The following is a 20,000-nucleotide window of genomic DNA, read 5'->3' as shown; positions in this document are numbered from 1 at the left end:
CGCTCAGATGCTGGAAGATCAGTTTGAAAAAAGAACCAGAGGATAGAGGGGAAAAACACCATATTTGTGTCCGAAAATAGCTCACTTTGACTCGGACGCGTTCCCTGTGATTTCAGCCTGTCAGACATGGTGCACATAGTAACGAGATGGAGGTGTTTTGGTCGACCAGGTAAAAAACGAAAAATCGAGAGAAGGTAAAAAGTAGGTGAAAAATTAAGCCTCTCTCGTTAAGGTACTTAGAAAAAATCCCAAAAAAAAAATGAACTCCCATTGAAATGAATGGGGAAAATTTTTTTTCTCGTTTTTTTTCTAAGTACAACAACGAGAGAAGGTAAAAAATGGTTTTTTTTAGCCTCTCTCGTTAAGGTACTTAGAAAAAAACCCAGATTTTTTTTTTTCTCGTTTTTTTTCTAAGTACAACAACGAGAGAAGGTAAAAACAGGTGCTTTTTAGCCTCTCTCGTTAAGGTACTTGGAAAAAATCCGAGACATGTTTGGTCTTCCCCACTGACAGTGCGCCTTTGCTGGGTAAGTTGTGGACGTGCCAGGCACCCCCGGGACACCGGTGGAACGCGGCCGGACTCGTGGTACTCCAACCCGGGCATAATTTTGGATATTTCCCGGTCCTTTTTTTCCCCACTTTCCCAACTTTTCTTCCGAATCACAGTGCGCCTTTGCTGGGTAAGTTGTGGACATGGCAGGCACCCCCGGGACACCGGTGGAACGCGGCCGGACTCGTGGTACTCCAACCCGGGCATAATATTGGATCAAATTCGGGACTTTTGCCCACTTTCCCAACTTTTCTTCCCAATCACAGTGCGCCTTTGCTGGGTAAGTTGTGGACATGGCAGGCACCCCCGGGACACCGGTGGAACGCGGCCGGACTCGTGGTACTCCAACCCGGGCATAATTTTGGATATTTTCCGGTCCTTTTTTTCCCCACTTTCCCAACTTTTCTTCCCAATCACAGTGCGCCTTTGCTGGATAAGTTGTGGACATGGCAGGCACCCCCGGGACACCGGTGGAACGCGGCCGGACTCGTGGTACTCCAACCCGGGCATAATTTTGGATCAAATTCGGGACTTTTGCCCACTTTCCCAACTTTTCTTCCCAATCACAGTGCGCCTTTGCTGGGTGCGTCGTGGACATTGTAGGCACCCCGGAACCCTGGTGGAACGCGGCGGGACTTGTGGGACTCGAACCTGGGTGTGATTTTGGACCAAATTCGGGACTTTTGCCCACTTTCCCAACTTTTCTTCCCACTCACAGTGCGCCTTTGCTGGGTGCGTTGTGGACATTGTAGGCACCCCGGAACCCTGGTGGAACGCGGCGGGACTTGTGGGACTCGAACCTGGGTGTGATTTTGGACCAAATTCGGGACTTTTGCCCACTTTCCCAACTTTTCTTCCCAATCACAGTGCGCCTTTGCTGGGTGCGTCTTGGACATGTCAGGCACCCCGGAACCCTGGTGGAACGCGGCGGGACTTGTGGGACTCGAACCTGGGTGTGATTTTGGACCAAATTCGGGACTTTTGCCCACTTTCCCAACTTTTCTTCCCAATCACAGTGCGCCTTTGCTGGGTGCGTTGTGGACATTGTAGGCACCCCGGAACCCTGGTGGAACGCGGCGGGACTTGTGGGACTCGAACCTGGGTGTGATTTTGGACCAAATTCGGGACTTTTGCCCACTTTCCCAACTTTTCTTCCCAATCACAGTGCGCCTTTGCTGGGTGCGTCGTGGACATTGTAGGCACCCCGGAACCCTGGTGGAACGCGGCGGGACTTGTGGGACTCGAACCTGGGTGTGATTTTGGACCAAATTCGGGACTTTTGCCCACTTTCCCAACTTTTCTTCCCAATCACAGTGCGCCTTTGCTGGGTGCGTCGTGGACATGTCAGGCACCCCGGAACCCTGGTGGAACGCGGCGGGACTTGTGGGACTCGAACCTGGGTGTGATTTTGGACCAAATTCGGGACTTTTGCCCACTTTCCCAACTTTTCTTCCCAATCACAGTGCGCCTTTGCTGGGTGCGTTGTGGACATTGTAGGCACCCCGGAACCCTGGTGGAACGCGGCGGGACTTGTGGGACTCGAACCTGGGTGTGATTTTGGACCAAATTCGGGACTTTTGCCCACTTTCCCAACTTTTCTTCCCAATCACAGTGCGCCTTTGCTGGGTGCGTCGTGGACATTGTAGGCACCCCGGAACCCTGGTGGAACGCGGCGGGACTTGTGGGACTCGAACCTGGGTGTGATTTTGGACCAAATTCGGGACTTTTGCCCACTTTCCCAACTTTTCTTCCCAATCACAGTGCGCCTTTGCTGGGTGCGTCGTGGACATTGTAGGCACCCCGGAACCCTGGTGGAACGCGGCGGGACTTGTGGGACTCGAACCTGGGTGTGATTTTGGACCAAATTCGGGACTTTTGCCCACTTTCCCAACTTTTCTTCCCAATCACAGTGCGCCTTTGCTGGGTGCGTTGTGGACATTGTAGGCGCCCCGAGACACTGGTGGAACGCGGCGGGACTTGTGGGACTCGAACCTGGGTGTGATTTTGGACCAAATTCGGGACTTTTGCCCACTTTCCCAACTTTTCTTCCCAATCACAGTGCGCCTTTGCTGGGTGCGTCGTGGACATTGTAGGCACCCCGGAACCCTGGTGGAACGCGGCGGGACTTGTGGGACTCGAACCTGGGTGTGATTTTGGACCAAATTCGGGACTTTTGCCCACTTTCCCAACTTTTCTTCCCAATCACAGTGCGCCTTTGCTGGGTGCGTCGTGGACATTGTAGGCACCCCGAGACACTGGTGGAACGCGGCGGGACTTGTGGGACTCGAACCTGGGTGTGATTTTGGACCAAATTCGGGACTTTTGCCCACTTTCCCAACTTTTCTTCCCAATCACAGTGCGCCTTTGCTGGGTGCGTCGTGGACATTGTAGGCACCCCGGAACCCTGGTGGAACGCGGCGGGACTTGTGGGACTCGAACCTGGGTGTGATTTTGGACCAAATTCGGGACTTTTGCCCACTTTCCCAACTTTTCTTCCCAATCACAGTGCGCCTTTGCTGGGTGCGTCGTGGACATTGTAGGCACCCCGAGACACTGGTGGAACGCGGCGGGACTTGTGGGACTCGAACCTGGGTGTGATTTTGGACCAAATTCGGGACTTTTGCCCACTTTCCCAACTTTTCTTCCCAATCACAGTGCGCCTTTGCTGGGTGCGTTGTGGACATTGTAGGCACCCCGGAACCCTGGTGGAACGCGGCGGGACTTGTGGGACTCGAACCTGGGTGTGATTTTGGACCAAATTCGGGACTTTTGCCCACTTTCCCAACTTTTCTTCCCAATCACAGTGCGCCTTTGCTGGGTGCGTGGTGGACATTGTAGGCACCCCGGAACCCTGGTGGAACGCGGCGGGACTTGTGGGACTCGAACCTGGGTGTGATTTTGGACCAAATTCGGGACTTTTGCCCACTTTCCCAACTTTTCTTCCCAATCACAGTGCACCTTTGCTGGGTAAGTTGTGGACATTGTAGGCACCCCGAGACCCTGGTGGAACGCGGCGGGACTTGTGGGACTCGAACCTGGGTGTGATTTTGGCCCAAATTCGGGACTTTTGCCCACTTTCCCAACTTTTCTTCCCAATCACAGTGCGCCTTTGCTGGGTGCGTTGTGGACATTGTAGGCACCCCGAGACACTGGTGGAACGCGGCGGGACTTGTGGGACTCGAACCTGGGTGTGATTTTGGACCAAATTCGGGACTTTTGCCCACTTTCCCAACTTTTCTTCCCAATCACAGTGCGCCTTTGCTGGGTAAGTTGTGGACATTGTAGGCACCCCGGCACTCTGGTGGAACGCGGCGGGACTTGTGGGACTCGAACCTGGGTGTGATTTTGGACCAAATTCGGGACTTTTGCCCACTTTCCCAACTTTTCTTCCCAATCACAGTGCGCCTTTGCTGGGTGCGTTGTGGACATTGTAGGCACCCCGGAACCCTGGTGGAACGCGGCGGGACTTGTGGGACTCGAACCTGGGTGTGATTTTGGACCAAATTCGGGACTTTTGCCCACTTTCCCAACTTTTCTTCCCAATCACAGTGCGCCTTTGCTGGGTGCGTTGTGGACATTGTAGGCACCCCGGAACCCTGGTGGAACGCGGCGGGACTTGTGGGACTCGAACCTGGGTGTGATTTTGGACCAAATTCGGGACTTTTGCCCACTTTCCCAACTTTTCTTCCCAATCACAGTGCGCCTTTGCTGGGTGCGTCGTGGACATTGTAGGCACCCCGGAACCCTGGTGGAACGCGGCGGGACTTGTGGGACTCGAACCTGGGTGTGATTTTGGACCAAATTCGGGACTTTTGCCCACTTTCCCAACTTTTCTTCCCAATCACAGTGCGCCTTTGCTGGGTAAGTTGTGGACATGCCAGGCACCCCCGGGACACCGGTGGAACGCGGCGGGACTTGTGGGACTCGAACCTGGGTGTGATTTTGGACCAAATTCGGGACTTTTGCCCACTTTCCCAACTTTTCTTCCCAATCACAGTGCGCCTTTGCTGGGTAAGTTGTGGACATTGTAGGCACCCCGGAACCCTGGTGGAACGCGGCGGGACTTGTGGGACTCGAACCTGGGTGTGATTTTGGACCAAATTCGGGACTTTTGCCCACTTTCCCAACTTTTCTTCCCAATCACAGTGCGCCTTTGCTGGGTAAGTTGTGGACATGTCAGGCACCCCGGAACACTGGAGGAACGCGGCGGGACTTGTGGGACTCGAACCTGGGTGTGATTTTGGACCAAATTCGGGACTTTTGCCCACTTTCCCAACTTTTCTTCCCAATCACAGTGCACCTTTGCTGGGTGCGTCGTGGACATTGTAGGCACCCCGGAACCCTGGTGGAACGCGGCGGGACTTGTGGGACTCGAACCTGGGTGTGATTTTGGATTAAATCCGGGACTTTTGCCCACTTTCCCAACTTTTCTTCCCAATCACAGTGCGCCTTTGCTGGGTAAGTTGTGGACATGTCAGGCACCCCGGAACACTGGTGGAACGCGGCGGGACTTGTGGGACTCGAACCTGGGTGTGATTTTGGATAAAATCCGGGACTTTTGCCCACTTTCCCAACTTTTCTTCCCAATCACAGTGCGCCTTTGCTGGGTGCGTTGTGGACATTGTAGGCGCCCCGGAACCCTGGTGGAACGCGGCGGGACTTGTGGGACTCGAACCTGGGTGTGATTTTGGACCAAATTCGGGACTTTTGCCCACTTTCCCAACTTTTCTTCCCAATCACAGTGCACCTTTGCTGGGTAAGTTGTGGACATTGTAGGCACCCCGGCACTCTGATGGAACGCGGCGGGACTTGTGGGACTCGAACCTGGGTGTGATTTTGGACCAAATTCGGGACTTTTGCCCACTTTCCCAACTTTTCTTCCCAATCACAGTGCGCCTTTGCTGGGTGCGTTGTGGACATTGTAGGCACCCCGGAACCCTGGTGGAACGCTGCGGGACTTGTGGGACTCGAACCTGGGTGTGATTTTTGGACCAAATTCGGGACTTTTGCCCACTTTCCCAACTTTTCTTCCCAATCACAGTGCGCCTTTGCTGGGTGCGTCGTGGACATTGTAGGCACCCCGAGACACTGGTGGAACGCGGCGGGACTTGTGGGACTCGAACCTGGGTGTGATTTTGGACCAAATTCGGGACTTTTGCCCACTTTCCCAACTTTTCTTCCCAATCACAGTGCGCCTTTGCTGGGTGCGTTGTGGACATTGTAGGCACCCCGGAACCCTGGTGGAACGCGGCGGGACTTGTGGGACTCGAACCTGGGTGTGATTTTGGACCAAATTCGGGACTTTTGCCCACTTTCCCAACTTTTCTTCCCAATCACAGTGCGCCTTTGCTGGGTGCGTGGTGGACATTGTAGGCACCCCGGAACCCTGGTGGAACGCGGCGGGACTTGTGGGACTCGAACCTGGGTGTGATTTTGGACCAAATTCGGGACTTTTGCCCACTTTCCCAACTTTTCTTCCCAATCACAGTGCACCTTTGCTGGGTAAGTTGTGGACATTGTAGGCACCCCGAGACACTGGTGGAACGCGGCGGGACTTGTGGGACTCGAACCTGGGTGTGATTTTTGGATCAAATTCGGGACTTTTGCCCACTTTCCCAACTTTTCTTCCCAATCACAGTGCGCCTTTGCTGGGTGCGTGGTGGACATTGTAGGCACCCCGGAACCCTGGTGGAACGCGGCGGGACTTGTGGGACTCGAACCTGGGTGTGATTTTGGACCAAATTCGGGACTTTTGCCCACTTTCCCAACTTTTCTTCCCAATCACAGTGCACCTTTGCTGGGTAAGTTGTGGACATTGTAGGCACCCCGAGACACTGGTGGAACGCGGCGGGACTTGTGGGACTCGAACCTGGGTGTGATTTTTGGATCAAATTCGGGACTTTTGCCCACTTTCCCAACTTTTCTTCCCAATCACAGTGCACCTTTGCTGGGTAAGTTGTGGACATTGTAGGCACCCCGAGACACTGGTGGAACGCGGCGGGACTTGTGGGACTCGAACCTGGGTGTGATGCCTTTGCTGGGTGCGTTGTGGACATTGTAGGCACCCCGGAACCCTGGTGGAACGCGGCGGGACTTGTGGGACTCGAACCTGGGTGTGATTTTGGACCAAATTCGGGACTTTTGCCCACTTTCCCAACTTTTCTTCCCAATCACAGTGCGCCTTTGCTGGGTAAGTTGTGGACATTGTAGGCACCCCGAGACACTGGTGGAACGCGGCGGGACTTGTGGGACTCGAACCTGGGTGTGATTTTTGATCATTTCGTGGACTTTTGCTATGCATGCCTTCTCCCCGCTAGTTTGATGTGTGCTGCTGCAAAAGTTCCAAGAGGGCGTCTTTGCCCCCCTCCAAACTCCCTCTCTTTGTTTATAGTGCATATTTTCTGCTGGATCTACTCTCTATTTACTCCAAGGAAAAAAACTAGCCGGTCGCGGCAAATTTTTACAATCGGTCGCCAAACTACGGCACGAGGGCCGAACGCGGTACGCCGGCGTCCAAGATACGGCCCGGGGATTTTTTTGATTTTTTGGGCTTTTTTTGATTTTTTTGGACATGTTGGGCATCCCAGGACTCGGGTGCGACTGCAGGACGTGTGGGGCTCTAACCTGGGTGTGGTTTTTGGTCATTTTCCGGACTTTTGCCCACTTTTCCAACTTTTCTTCCCAATCACAGTGCGCCTTTGCTGGGTGCGTCGTGGACATGTCAGGCACCCCGGAACCCTGGTGGAACGCGGCGGGACTTGTGGGACTCAAACCTGGGTGTGATTTTGGATCAAATTCGGGACTTTTGCCCACTTTCCCAACTTTTCTTCCCAATCACAGTGCACCTTTGCTGGGTAAGTTGTGGACATTGTAGGCACCCCGGAACCCTGGTGGAACGCGGCGGGACTTGTGGGACTCGAACCTGGGTGTGATTTTGGACCAAATTCGGGACTTTTGCCCACTTTCCCAACTTTTCTTCCCAATCACAGTGCGCCTTTGCTGGGTGCGTTGTGGACATTGTAGGCACCCCGGAACCCTGGTGGAACGCGGCGGGACTTGTGGGACTCGAACCTGGGTGTGATTTTGGACCAAATTCGGGACTTTTGCCCACTTTCCCAACTTTTCTTCCCAATCACAGTGCGCCTTTGCTGGGTGCGTCGTGGACATTGTAGGCACCCCGGAACCCTGGTGGAACGCGGCGGGACTTGTGGGACTCGAACCTGGGTGTGATTTTGGACAAAATTCGGGACTTTTGCCCACTTTCCCAACTTTTCTTCCCAATCACAGTGCGCCTTTGCTGGGTAAGTTGTGGACATTGTAGGCACCCCCGGGACACCGGTGGAACGCGGCGGGACTTGTGGGACTCGAACCTGGGTGTGATTTTGGACCAAATTCGGGACTTTTGCCCACTTTCCCAACTTTTCTTCCCAATCACAGTGCGCCTTTGCTGGGTGCGTCGTGGACATTGTAGGCACCCCGGAACCCTGGTGGAACGCGGCGGGACTTGTGGGACTCGAACCTGGGTGTGATTTTGGACCAAATTCGGGACTTTTGCCCACTTTCCCAACTTTTCTTCCCAATCACAGTGCGCCTTTGCTGGGTAAGTTGTGGACATTGTAGGCACCCCGAGACACTGGTGGAACGCGGCGGGACTTGTGGGACTCGAACCTGGGTGTGATTTTGGACCAAATTCGGGACTTTTGCCCACTTTCCCAACTTTTCTTCCCAATCACAGTGCGCCTTTGCTGGGTGCGTTGTGGACATTGTAGGCACCCCGAGACACTGGTGGAACGCGGCGGGACTTGTGGGACTCGAACCTGGGTGTGATTTTGGACCAAATTCGGGACTTTTGCCCACTTTCCCAACTTTTCTTCCCAATCACAGTGCGCCTTTGCTGGGTAAGTTGTGGACATTGTAGGCACCCCGGAACCCTGGTGGAACGCGGCGGGACTTGTGGGACTCGAACCTGGGTGTGATTTTGGACCAAATTCGGGACTTTTGCCCACTTTCCCAACTTTTCTTCCCAATCACAGTGCACCTTTGCTGGGTGCGTCGTGGACATGTCAGGCACCCCGGAACCCTGGTGGAACGCGGCGGGACTTGTGGGACTCGAACCTGGGTGTGATGCCTTTGCTGGGTGCGTTGTGGACATTGTAGGCACCCCGAGACACTGGTGGAACGCGGCGGGACTTGTGGGACTCGAACCTGGGTATAATTTTGGATAAAATTCGGGACTTTTGCCCACTTTCCCAACTTTTCTTCCCAATCACAGTGCGCCTTTGCTGGGTGCGTCGTGGACATGTCAGGCACCCCGGAACCCTGGTGGAACGCGGCGGGACTTGTGGGACTCGAACCTGGGTGTGATGCCTTTGCTGGGTGCGTTGTGGACATTGTAGGCACCCCGAGACACTGGTGGAACGCGGCGGGACTTGTGGGACTCGAACCTGGGTATAATTTTGGATAAAATTCGGGACTTTTGCCCACTTTCCCAACTTTTCTTCCCAATCACAGTGCGCCTTTGCTGGGTGCGTCGTGGACATGTCAGGCACCCCGGAACCCTGGTGGAACGCGGCGGGACTTGTGGGACTCGAACCTGGGTGTGATTTTGGATCATTTCGTGGCCTTTTGCTATGCATGCCTTCTCCCCGCTAGTTTGATGTGTGCTGCTGCAAAAGTTCCAAGAGGGCGTTTTTGCCCCCCTCCAAACCCCCTCTCTTTGTTTATAGTGCATATTTTCTGCTGGATCTACTCTCTATTTACTCCAAGGAAAAAAACTAGCCGTTCGCGGCAAATTTTTACAATCGGTCGCCAAACTACGGCACGAGGGCCGAACGCGGTACGCCGGCGTCCAAGATACGGCCCGGGGATTTTTTTGATTTTTTGGGCTTTTTTTTGATTTTTTTGGACATGTTGGGCATCCCAGGACTCGGGTGCGACTGCAGGACGTGTGGGGCTCTAACCTGGGTGTGGTTTTTGGTCATTTTCCGGAATTTTGCCCACTTTCCCAACTTTTCTTCCCAATCACAGTGCGCCTTTGCTGGGTGCGTTTTGGGCATGCGGGGGGCACCTCGGACTCGGGTGGGACGCGGCGGGACTTGTGGCACTCGTACCTGGGTGTGATTTTTGATCATTTTGTGGACTTTTCCCCAGACACTCTCCACTTGTCTACCCCACTTCCCCTGTGACTTTGCTGGGGGGGCGTTTCCCCGCTGTCCTTTGTAGTGTAAGGGTTACTTTTCTTTTTTTTCTGTCTGAAAATAGGGCCCCAAAAGGCCTCACACTCCCCGGGAAGACCTGATGGACGCCTCGGCGTCACTGAAACAGGCCAATCTGTCTGAAAATATGGCCCACGAAAGGCCTCACATTCCCCGGGAAGACCTGATGGACGCCCCGGCGTCACCGAAATACGGCAAACTGTCTGAAAATAGGGGCTCCAAGGGTTCCCCACTCTTTCTGGCCCACAAAAGGCCTCTCATTCCCCGGGAACACCTGTAGGACTCCCCGGCGTCAAGGAAATACGCCAAACCGTCTGAAAATAGAGGCCCAAAAGAACTGGAAATAATGTGTTTAATTTGGGGGGTGATGTCTATAATTATGGGGGTGCATTGGAGGCGGGAGTCCACTGGAGGGCTCCACACCGTCTGAATATAGGGCCCCAAAAGGCCTGGAATTAATGTATTTAATTTGGGGGGTGCATTTGCAGCGGGAGTCCACCGGAGGGCTCCATTTCCCCACTCTTTTGTTGACATATGGCCACAAAAGGCCTCTCATTCCCCGGGAAGACCTGATGGACGCCCCGGCGTCACCGAAATAAGCCAAACTGTCTGAAAATAGGGGCTCCAAGGGTTCCCCACTCTTTCTGGCCCACAAAAGGCCTCTCATTCCCCGGGAACACCTGTAGGACTCCCCGGCGTCAAGGAAATCCGCCAAACTGTCTGAAAATAGGGCCCCAAAAGAACTGGAAATGATGCCTTTAATTTGGGGGGTGATGTCTTTAATTTGGGGGGTGCATTGGAGGCGGGAGTCCACTGGAGGGCTACACACCGTCTGAATATAGGGCCCCAAAAGGCCTGGAATTAATGTATTTAATTTGGGGGGTGCATTTGCAGCGGGAGTCCACCGGAGGGCTCCATTTCCCCACTCTTTTGTTGACATATGGCCACAAAAGGCCTCTCATTCCCCGGGAAGACCTGATGGACGCCCCGGCGTCACCGAAATAAGCCAAACTGTCTGAAAATAGGGGCTCCAAGGGTCCCCCACTCTTTCTGGCCCACAAAAGGCCTCTCATTCCCCGGGAACACCAAAAGAACTGGAAATAATGTGTTTAATTCAGGGTGCATTTGCAGCGAGTGTCCACCAGAGGGCTCCAATTCCCCAGCTATAGTCCTGGTACTCTAAAATGATGGCACTTAGTCAAATTTCCGCCTTTTTTTGATGACTTCCAACTAGGAGAGGGACTAATTTTGCGTTCCTGACCCAGGTGGAGGACCATAGCACGTCGGCCTTCTTAAAGGGACATCCTCCTAGGCACTTAGTCAAATTTACACCTTTTTTTTGGACTTCCAGCGAGGAGAGGGACAATTTTGCGTTCCTGACCCAGGTGGAGGACCATAGCACGTCGGCCTTCTTAAAGGGACATCCTCCTAGGCACTTAGTCAAATTTACACCTTTTTTTTGGACTTCCAGCGAGGAGAGGGACAAATTTTGCTTTCCGTACCCGGGTGGAGAACCATAGCAGGTCAGCCTTCTTAAAGGGACATCCTCCTAGGCACTTAGTCAAATTCACGCCTTTTTTTTGGACTTCCAGCGAGGAGAGGGACAATTTTGCTTTCCTGACCCAGGTGGAGAACCATAGCACGTCGGCCTTCTTTAAGGGACATCCTCCTAGGCACTTAGTCAAATTTACGCCTTTTTTTTGGACTTCCAGCGAGGAGAGGGACTAATTTTGCTTTCCGTACCCGGGTGGAGAACCATAGCACGTCGGCCTTCTTAAAGGGAAATGCTCCTAGGCACTTAGTCAAATTCACGCCTTTTTTTTGGACTTCCAGCGAGGAGAGGGACAATTTTGCTTTCCTGACCCAGGTGGAGAACCATAGCACGTCGGCCTTCTTAAAGGGAAATGCTCCTAGGCACTTAGTCAAATTCACGCCTTTTTTTTGGACTTCCAGCGAGGAGAGGGACAATTTTGCTTTCCTGACCCAGGTGGAGAACCATAGCACGTCGGCCTTCTTAAAGGGAAATGCTCCTAGGCACTTAGTCAAATTCACGCCTTTTTTTTGGACTTCCAGCGAGGAGAGGGACAATTTTGCTTTCCTGACCCAGGTGGAGAACCATAGCACGTCGGCCTTCTTAAAGGGAAATGCTCCTAGGCACTTAGTCAAATTCACGCCTTTTTTTTGGACTTCCAGCGAGGAGAGGGACAATTTTGCTTTCCTGACCCAGGTGGAGAACCATAGCACGTCGGCCTTCTTAAAGGGACATCCTCCTAGGCACTTAGTCAAATTCACGCCTTTTTTTTGGACTTCCAGCGAGGAGAGGGACTAATTTGGCGTTCCAGACCCAGGTGGAGAACCATAGCACGTCGGCCTTCTTAAAGGGACATGCCCCTAGACACTTAGTCAAATTTACGCCTGAAAATAGGGCCCCAAAAGAACTGGAAATAATGTCTTTAATTCAGGGTGCATTTGCAGCGAGTGTCCACCAGAGGGCTCCAATTCCCCCACTATAGTCCTGGTACTCTAAAATGATGGCACTTAGTCAAATTTCCGCCTTTTTTTGATGACTTCCAACTAGGAGAGGGACTAATTTTGAGTTCCGGACCCGGGTGGAGAACCATAGCACGTCGGCCTTCTTAAAGGGACATCCTCCTAGGCACTTAGTCAAATTTCCGCCTTTTTTTTGGACTTCCAGCGAGGAGAGGGACTAATTTGGCGTTCCAGACCCAGGTGGAGAACCATAGCAGGTCAGCCTTCTTAAAGGGACATCCTCCTAGGCACTTAGTCAAATTTCCGCCTTTTTTTTGGACTTCCAGCGAGGAGAGGGACTAATTTTGCTTTCCGCACCCGGGTGGAGAACCATAGCAGGTCAGCCTTCTTAAAGGGACATCCTCCTAGGCACTTAGTCAAATTTACGCCTTTTTTTTGGACTTCCAGCGAGGAGAGGGACTAATTTTGCTTTCCGTACCCGGGTGGAGAACCATAGCACGTCGGCCTTCTTAAAGGGAAATGCTCCTAGGCACTTAGTCAAATTCACGCCTTTTTTTTGGACTTCCAGCGAGGAGAGGGACAATTTTGCTTTCCTGACCCAGGTGGAGAACCATAGCACGTCGGCCTTCTTAAAGGGAAATGCTCCTAGGCACTTAGTCAAATTCACGCCTTTTTTTTGGACTTCCAGCGAGGAGAGGGACAATTTTGCTTTCCTGACCCAGGTGGAGAACCATAGCACGTCGGCCTTCTTAAAGGGAAATGCTCCTAGGCACTTAGTCAAATTCACGCCTTTTTTTTGGACTTCCAGCTAGGAGAGGGACTAATTTGGCGTTCCGTACCCAGGTGGAGAACCATAGCACGTCGGCCTTCTTAAAGGGAAATGCTCCTAGGCACTTAGTCAAATTCACGCCTTTTTTTTGGACTTCCAGCTAGGAGAGGGACTAATTTGGCGTTCCGTACCCAGGTGGAGAACCATAGCACGTCGGCCTTCTTAAAGGGAAATGCTCCTAGACACTTAGTCAAATTCACGCCTTTTTTTTGGACTTCCAGCTAGGAGAGGGACTAATTTGGCGTTCCGTACCCAGGTAGAGAACCAAGGCACGTCGGCCTTCTTAAGGGGACATCCTCCTAGACACTTAGTCAAATTCACGCCTTTTTTTTTGGACTTCCAGCGAGGAGAGGGACTAATTTTGCTTTCCGTACCCGGGTGGAGAACCATAGCAGGTCAGCCTTCTTAAAGGGACATCCTCCTAGGCACTTAGTCAAATTCACGCCTTTTTTTTGGACTTCCAGCGAGGAGAGGGACTAATATGGCGTCCCGTACCCAGGTAGAGAACCAAGGCACGTCGGCCTTCTTAAGGGGACATCCTCCTAGACACTTAGTCAAATTCACGCCTTTTTTTTTGGACTTCCAGCTAGGAGAGGGACTAATTTTGCGTTCCAGACCCAGGTGGAGAACCATAGCAGGTCGGCCTTCTTAAAGGGACATGCTCCTAGGCACTTAGTCAAATTCACGCCTTTTTTTTTGACTTCCAGCTAGGAGAGGGACTAATTTGGCGTTCCGTACCCAGGTAGAGAACCAAGGCACGTCGGCCTTCTTAAGGGGACATCCTCCTAGGCACTTAGTCAAATTTCCGCCTTTTTTTTGGACTTCCAGCGAGGAGAGGGACTAATTTGGCGTTCCGTACCCAGGTGGAGAACCATAGCAGGTCGGCCTTCTTAAAGGGAAATGCTCCTAGGCACTTAGTCAAATTCACGCCTTTTTTTTGGACTTCCAGCGAGGAGAGGGACAATTTTGCTTTCCTGACCCAGGTGGAGAACCATAGCACGTCGGCCTTCTTAAAGGGACATCCTCCTAGGCACTTAGTCAAATTCACGCCTTTTTTTTGGACTTCCAGCGAGGAGAGGGACAATTTTGCTTTCCTGACCCAGGTGGAGAACCATAGCACGTCGGCCTTCTTAAAGGGAAATGCTCCTAGGCACTTAGTCAAATTCACGCCTTTTTTTTGGACTTCCAGCGAGGAGAGGGACTAATTTTGCGTTCCTGACCCAGGTGGAGAACCATAGCACGTCGGCCTCATAAAGGGACATCCTCCTAGGCACTTAGTCAAATTTCCGCCTTTTTTTTGGACTTCCAGCGAGGAGAGGGACTAATTTGGCGTTCCTGACCCAGGTGGAGAACCATAGCAGGTCGGCCTTCTTAAAGGGACATCCTCCTAGGCACTTAGTCAAATTTACGCCTTTTTTTTTGGACTTCCAGCGAGGAGAGGGACAATTTTGCTTTCCTGACCCAGGTGGAGAACCATAGCAGGTCGGCCTTCTTAAAGGGAAATGCTCCTAGACACTTAGTCAAATTTCCGCCTTTTTTTTTGGACTTCCAGCGAGGAGAGGGACTAATTTGGCGTTCCAGACCCAGGTGGAGAACCATAGCAGGTCGGCCTTCTTAAAGGGACATGCCCCTAGACACTTAGTCAAATTTACGCCTGAAAATAGGGCCCCAAAAGAACTGGAAATAATGTCTTTAATTCAGGGTGCATTTGCAGCGAGTGTCCACCAGAGGGCTCCAATTCCCCAGCTATAGTCCTGGTACTCTAAAATGATGGCACTTAGTCAAATTTCCGCCTTTTTTTGATGACTTCCAACTAGGAGAGGGACTAATTTTGAGTTCCGGACCCGGGTGGAGAACCATAGCACGTCGGCCTTCTTAAAGGGACATCCTCCTAGGCACTTAGTCAAATTTACGCCTTTTTTTTGGACTTCCAGCGAGGAGAGGGACAATTTTGCTTTCCTGACCCAGGTGGAGAACCATAGCACGTCGGCCTTCTTAAAGGGACATCCTCCTAGGCACTTAGTCAAATTCACGCCTTTTTTTTGGACTTCCAGCGAGGAGAGGGACTAATTTGGCGTTCCAGACCCAGGTGGAGAACCATAGCACGTCGGCCTTCTTTAAGGGACATCCTCCTAGGCACTTAGTCAAATTTACGCCTTTTTTTTGGACTTCCAGCGAGGAGAGGGACAATTTTGCTTTCCTGACCCAGGTGGAGAACCATAGCACGTCGGCCTTCTTAAAGGGAAATGCTCCTAGGCACTTAGTCAAATTCACGCCTTTTTTTTGGACTTCCAGCGAGGAGAGGGACTAATTTTGCTTTCCGCACCCGGGTGGAGAACCATAGCAGGTCAGCCTTCTTAAAGGGACATCCTCCTAGGCACTTAGTCAAATTTACGCCTTTTTTTTGGACTTCCAGCGAGGAGAGGGACTAATTTTGCTTTCCGTACCCGGGTGGAGAACCATAGCACGTCGGCCTTCTTAAAGGGAAATGCTCCTAGGCACTTAGTCAAATTCACGCCTTTTTTTTGGACTTCCAGCGAGGAGAGGGACAATTTTGCTTTCCTGACCCAGGTGGAGAACCATAGCACGTCGGCCTTCTTAAAGGGAAATGCTCCTAGGCACTTAGTCAAATTCACGCCTTTTTTTTGGACTTCCAGCGAGGAGAGGGACTAATTTTGCTTTCCGCACCCGGGTGGAGAACCATAGCAGGTCAGCCTTCTTAAAGGGACATCCTCCTAGGCACTTAGTCAAATTTACGCCTTTTTTTTGGACTTCCAGCGAGGAGAGGGACTAATTTTGCTTTCCGTACCCGGGTGGAGAACCATAGCACGTCGGCCTTCTTAAAGGGAAATGCTCCTAGGCACTTAGTCAAATTCACGCCTTTTTTTTGGACTTCCAGCGAGGAGAGGGACAATTTTGCTTTCCTGACCCAGGTGGAGAACCATAGCACGTCGGCCTTCTTAAAGGGAAATGCTCCTAGGCACTTAGTCAAATTCACGCCTTTTTTTTGGACTTCCAGCGAGGAGAGGGACAATTTTGCTTTCCTGACCCAGGTGGAGAACCATAGCACGTCGGCCTTCTTAAAGGGACATCCTCCTAGGCACTTAGTCAAATTCACGCCTTTTTTTTGGACTTCCAGCGAGGAGAGGGACTAATTTGGCGTTCCAGACCCAGGTGGAGAACCATAGCACGTCGGCCTTCTTTAAGGGACATCCTCCTAGGCACTTAGTCAAATTTACGCCTTTTTTTTGGACTTCCAGCGAGGAGAGGGACTAATTTTGCTTTCCGTACCCGGGTGGAGAACCATAGCAGGTCAGCCTTCTTAAAGGGACATCCTCCTAGGCACTTAGTCAAATTCACGCCTTTTTTTTGGACTTCCAGCGAGGAGAGGGACTAATTTGGCGTTCCGTACCCAGGTGTAGAACCAAGGCACGTCGGCCTTCTTAAAGGGACATCCTCCTAGGCACTTAGTCAAATTCACGCCTTTTTTTTTGGACTTCCAGCTAGGAGAGGGACTAATTATAGGGCCCCAAAAGAACTGGAAATAATGTGTTTAATTCAGGGTGCATTTGCAGCGAGTGTCCACCAGAGGGCTCCAATTCCCCAGCTATAGTCCTGGTACTCTAAAATGATGGCACTTAGTCAAATTTCGGCCTTTTTTTGATGACTTCCGACTAGGAGAGGGACTAATTTTGAGTTCCGGACCCGGGTGGAGAACCATAGCAGGTCGGCCTTCTTAAAGGGACATCCTCCTAGGCACTTAGTCAAATTTCCGCCTTTTTTTTGGACTTCCAGCGAGGAGAGGGACTAATTTTGCTTTCCGTACCCGGGTGGAGAACCATAGCACGTCGGCCTTCTTAAAGGGAAATGCTCCTAGGCACTTAGTCAAATTCACGCCTTTTTTTTGGACTTCCAGCGAGGAGAGGGACAATTTTGCTTTCCTGACCCAGGTGGAGAACCATAGCACGTCGGCCTTCTTAAAGGGAAATGCTCCTAGGCACTTAGTCAAATTCACGCCTTTTTTTTGGACTTCCAGCGAGGAGAGGGACAATTTTGCTTTCCTGACCCGGGTGGAGAACCATAGCAGGTCAGCCTTCTTAAAGGGACATCCTCCTAGGCACTTAGTCAAATTCACGCCTTTTTTTTTGGACTTCCAGCTAGGAGAGGGACTAATTATAGGGCCCCAAAAGAACTGGAAATAATGTGTTTAATTCAGGGTGCATTTGCAGCGAGTGTCCACCAGAGGGCTCCAATTCCCCAGCTATAGTCCTGGTACTCTAAAATGATGGCACTTAGTCAAATTTCGGCCTTTTTTTGATGACTTCCGACTAGGAGAGGGACTAATTTTGAGTTCCGGACCCGGGTGGAGAACCATAGCAGGTCGGCCTTCTTAAAGGGACATCCTCCTAGGCACTTAGTCAAATTTCCGCCTTTTTTTTGGACTTCCAGCGAGGAGAGGGACTAATTTTGCTTTCCGTACCCGGGTGGAGAACCATAGCACGTCGGCCTTCTTAAAGGGAAATGCTCCTAGGCACTTAGTCAAATTCACGCCTTTTTTTTGGACTTCCAGCGAGGAGAGGGACAATTTTGCTTTCCTGACCCAGGTGGAGAACCATAGCACGTCGGCCTTCTTAAAGGGAAATGCTCCTAGGCACTTAGTCAAATTCACGCCTTTTTTTTGGACTTCCAGCGAGGAGAGGGACAATTTTGCTTTCCTGACCCGGGTGGAGAACCATAGCAGGTCAGCCTTCTTAAAGGGACATCCTCCTAGGCACTTAGTCAAATTCACGCCTTTTTTTTGGACTTCCAGCGAGGAGAGGGACTAATTTGGCGTTCCAGACCCAGGTGGAGAACCATAGCAGGTCGGCCTTCTTAAAGGGACATGCCCCTAGACACTTAGTCAAATTTACGCCTGAAAATAGGGCCCCAAAAGAACTGGAAATAATGTCTTTAATTCAGGGTGCATTTGCGGCGAGTGTCCACCAGAGGGCTCCAATTCCCCCACTATAGTCCTGGTACTCTAAAATGATGGCACTTAGTCAAATTTCCGCCTTTTTTTGATGACTTCCAACTAGGAGAAGGACTAATTTTGAGTTCCGGACCCGGGTGGAGAACCATAGCAGGTCGGCCTTCTTAAAGGGACATCCTCCTAGACACTTAGTCAAATTTACACCTTTTTTTTTTGGACTTCCAGCTAGGAGAGGGACTAATTTTGAGTTCCGGACCCGGGTGGAGAACCATAGCACGTCGGCCTTCTTAAAGGGACATCCTCCTAGGCACTTAGTCAAATTTCCGCCTTTTTTTTGGACTTCCAGCGAGGAGAGGGACTAATTTGGCGTTCCAGACCCAGGTGGAGAACCATAGCACGTCGGCCTTCTTAAAGGGACATCCTCCTAGACACTTAGTCAAATTCACGCCTTTTTTTTTGGACTTCCAGCTAGGAGAGGGACTAATTTGGCGTTCTGTACCCAGGTGGAGAACCAAGGGACGTCGGCCTTCTTAAGGGGACATCCTCCTAGGCACTTAGTCAAATTCACGCCTTTTTTTTGGACTTCCAGCGAGGAGAGGGACAATTTTGCTTTCCTGACCCAGGTGGAGAACCATAGCAGGTCGGCCTTCTTAAAGGGACATCCTCCTAGGCACTTAGTCAAATTCACGCCTTTTTTTTGGACTTCCAGCGAGGAGAGGGACAATTTTGCTTTCCTGACCCAGGTGGAGAACCATAGCACGTCGGCCTTCTTAAAGGGACATCCTCCTAGGCACTTAGTCAAATTCACGCCTTTTTTTTGGACTTCCAGCGAGGAGAGGGACAATTTTGCTTTCCTGACCCAGGTGGAGAACCATAGCACGTCGGCCTTCTTAAAGGGAAATGCTCCTAGGCACTTAGTCAAATTTACCAAACTTTTCTATAGAGCCCTGGTACTCTAAAATGATGACACATAGACAAAAAACCAAACTTTTCTATAGAGGCCTGGTACTCTAAAATGATGGCACTTAGTCAAATTTCAGCCTTTTTTTGGGACTTCCAGCGAGGAGAGGGACTAATTTTGCTTTCCGGACCCAGGTGGAGAACCATAGCAGGTCGGCCTTCTTAAAGGGACATCCTCCTAGGCACTTAGTCAAATTTCCGCCTTTTTTTTGGACTTCCAGCGAGGAGAGGGACTAATTTGGCGTTCCTGACCCAGGTAGAGAACCAAGGCACGTCGGCCTTCTTAAGGGGACATCCTCCTAGGCACTTAGTCAAATTTACACCTTTTTTTTTGGACTTCCAGCGAGGAGAGGGACTAATTTGGCGTTCCTGACCCAGGTGGAGAACCATAGCACGTCGGCCTTCTTAAAGGGAAATGCTCCTAGACACTTAGTCAAATTCACGCCTTTTTTTTGGACTTCCAGCTAGGAGAGGGACTAATTTGGCGTTCCGTACCCAGGTGGAGAACCATAGCACGTCGGCCTTCTGAAAGGGAAATGCTCCTAGACACTTAGTCAAATTCACGCCTTTTTTTTGGACTTCCAGCTAGGAGAGGGACTAATTTGGTGTTCCGTACCCAGGTAGAGAACCAAGGCACGTCGGCCTTCTTAAGGGGACATCCTCCTAGACACTTAGTCAAATTCACGCCTTTTTTTTTGGACTTCCAGCTAGGAGAGGGACTAATTTGGCGTTCTGTACCCAGGTGGAGAACCAAGGGACGTCGGCCTTCTTAAAGGGACATCCTCCTAGACACTTAGTCAAATTCACGCCTTTTTTTTGGACTTCCAGCTAGGAGAGGGACTAATTTGGTGTTCCGTACCCAGGTAGAGAACCAAGGCACGTCGGCCTTCTTAAGGGGACATCCTCCTAGACACTTAGTCAAATTCACGCCTTTTTTTTTTGACTTCCAGCGAGGAGAGGGACTAATTTGGCGTTCTGTACCCAGGT

Source organism: Nerophis lumbriciformis, unplaced genomic scaffold (assembly GCF_033978685.3).
Source record: "Nerophis lumbriciformis unplaced genomic scaffold, RoL_Nlum_v2.1 HiC_scaffold_59, whole genome shotgun sequence".
Classification (NCBI taxonomy): domain Eukaryota; kingdom Metazoa; phylum Chordata; class Actinopteri; order Syngnathiformes; family Syngnathidae; genus Nerophis; species Nerophis lumbriciformis.
Note: the sequence above shows the minus strand (reverse complement) of the source record.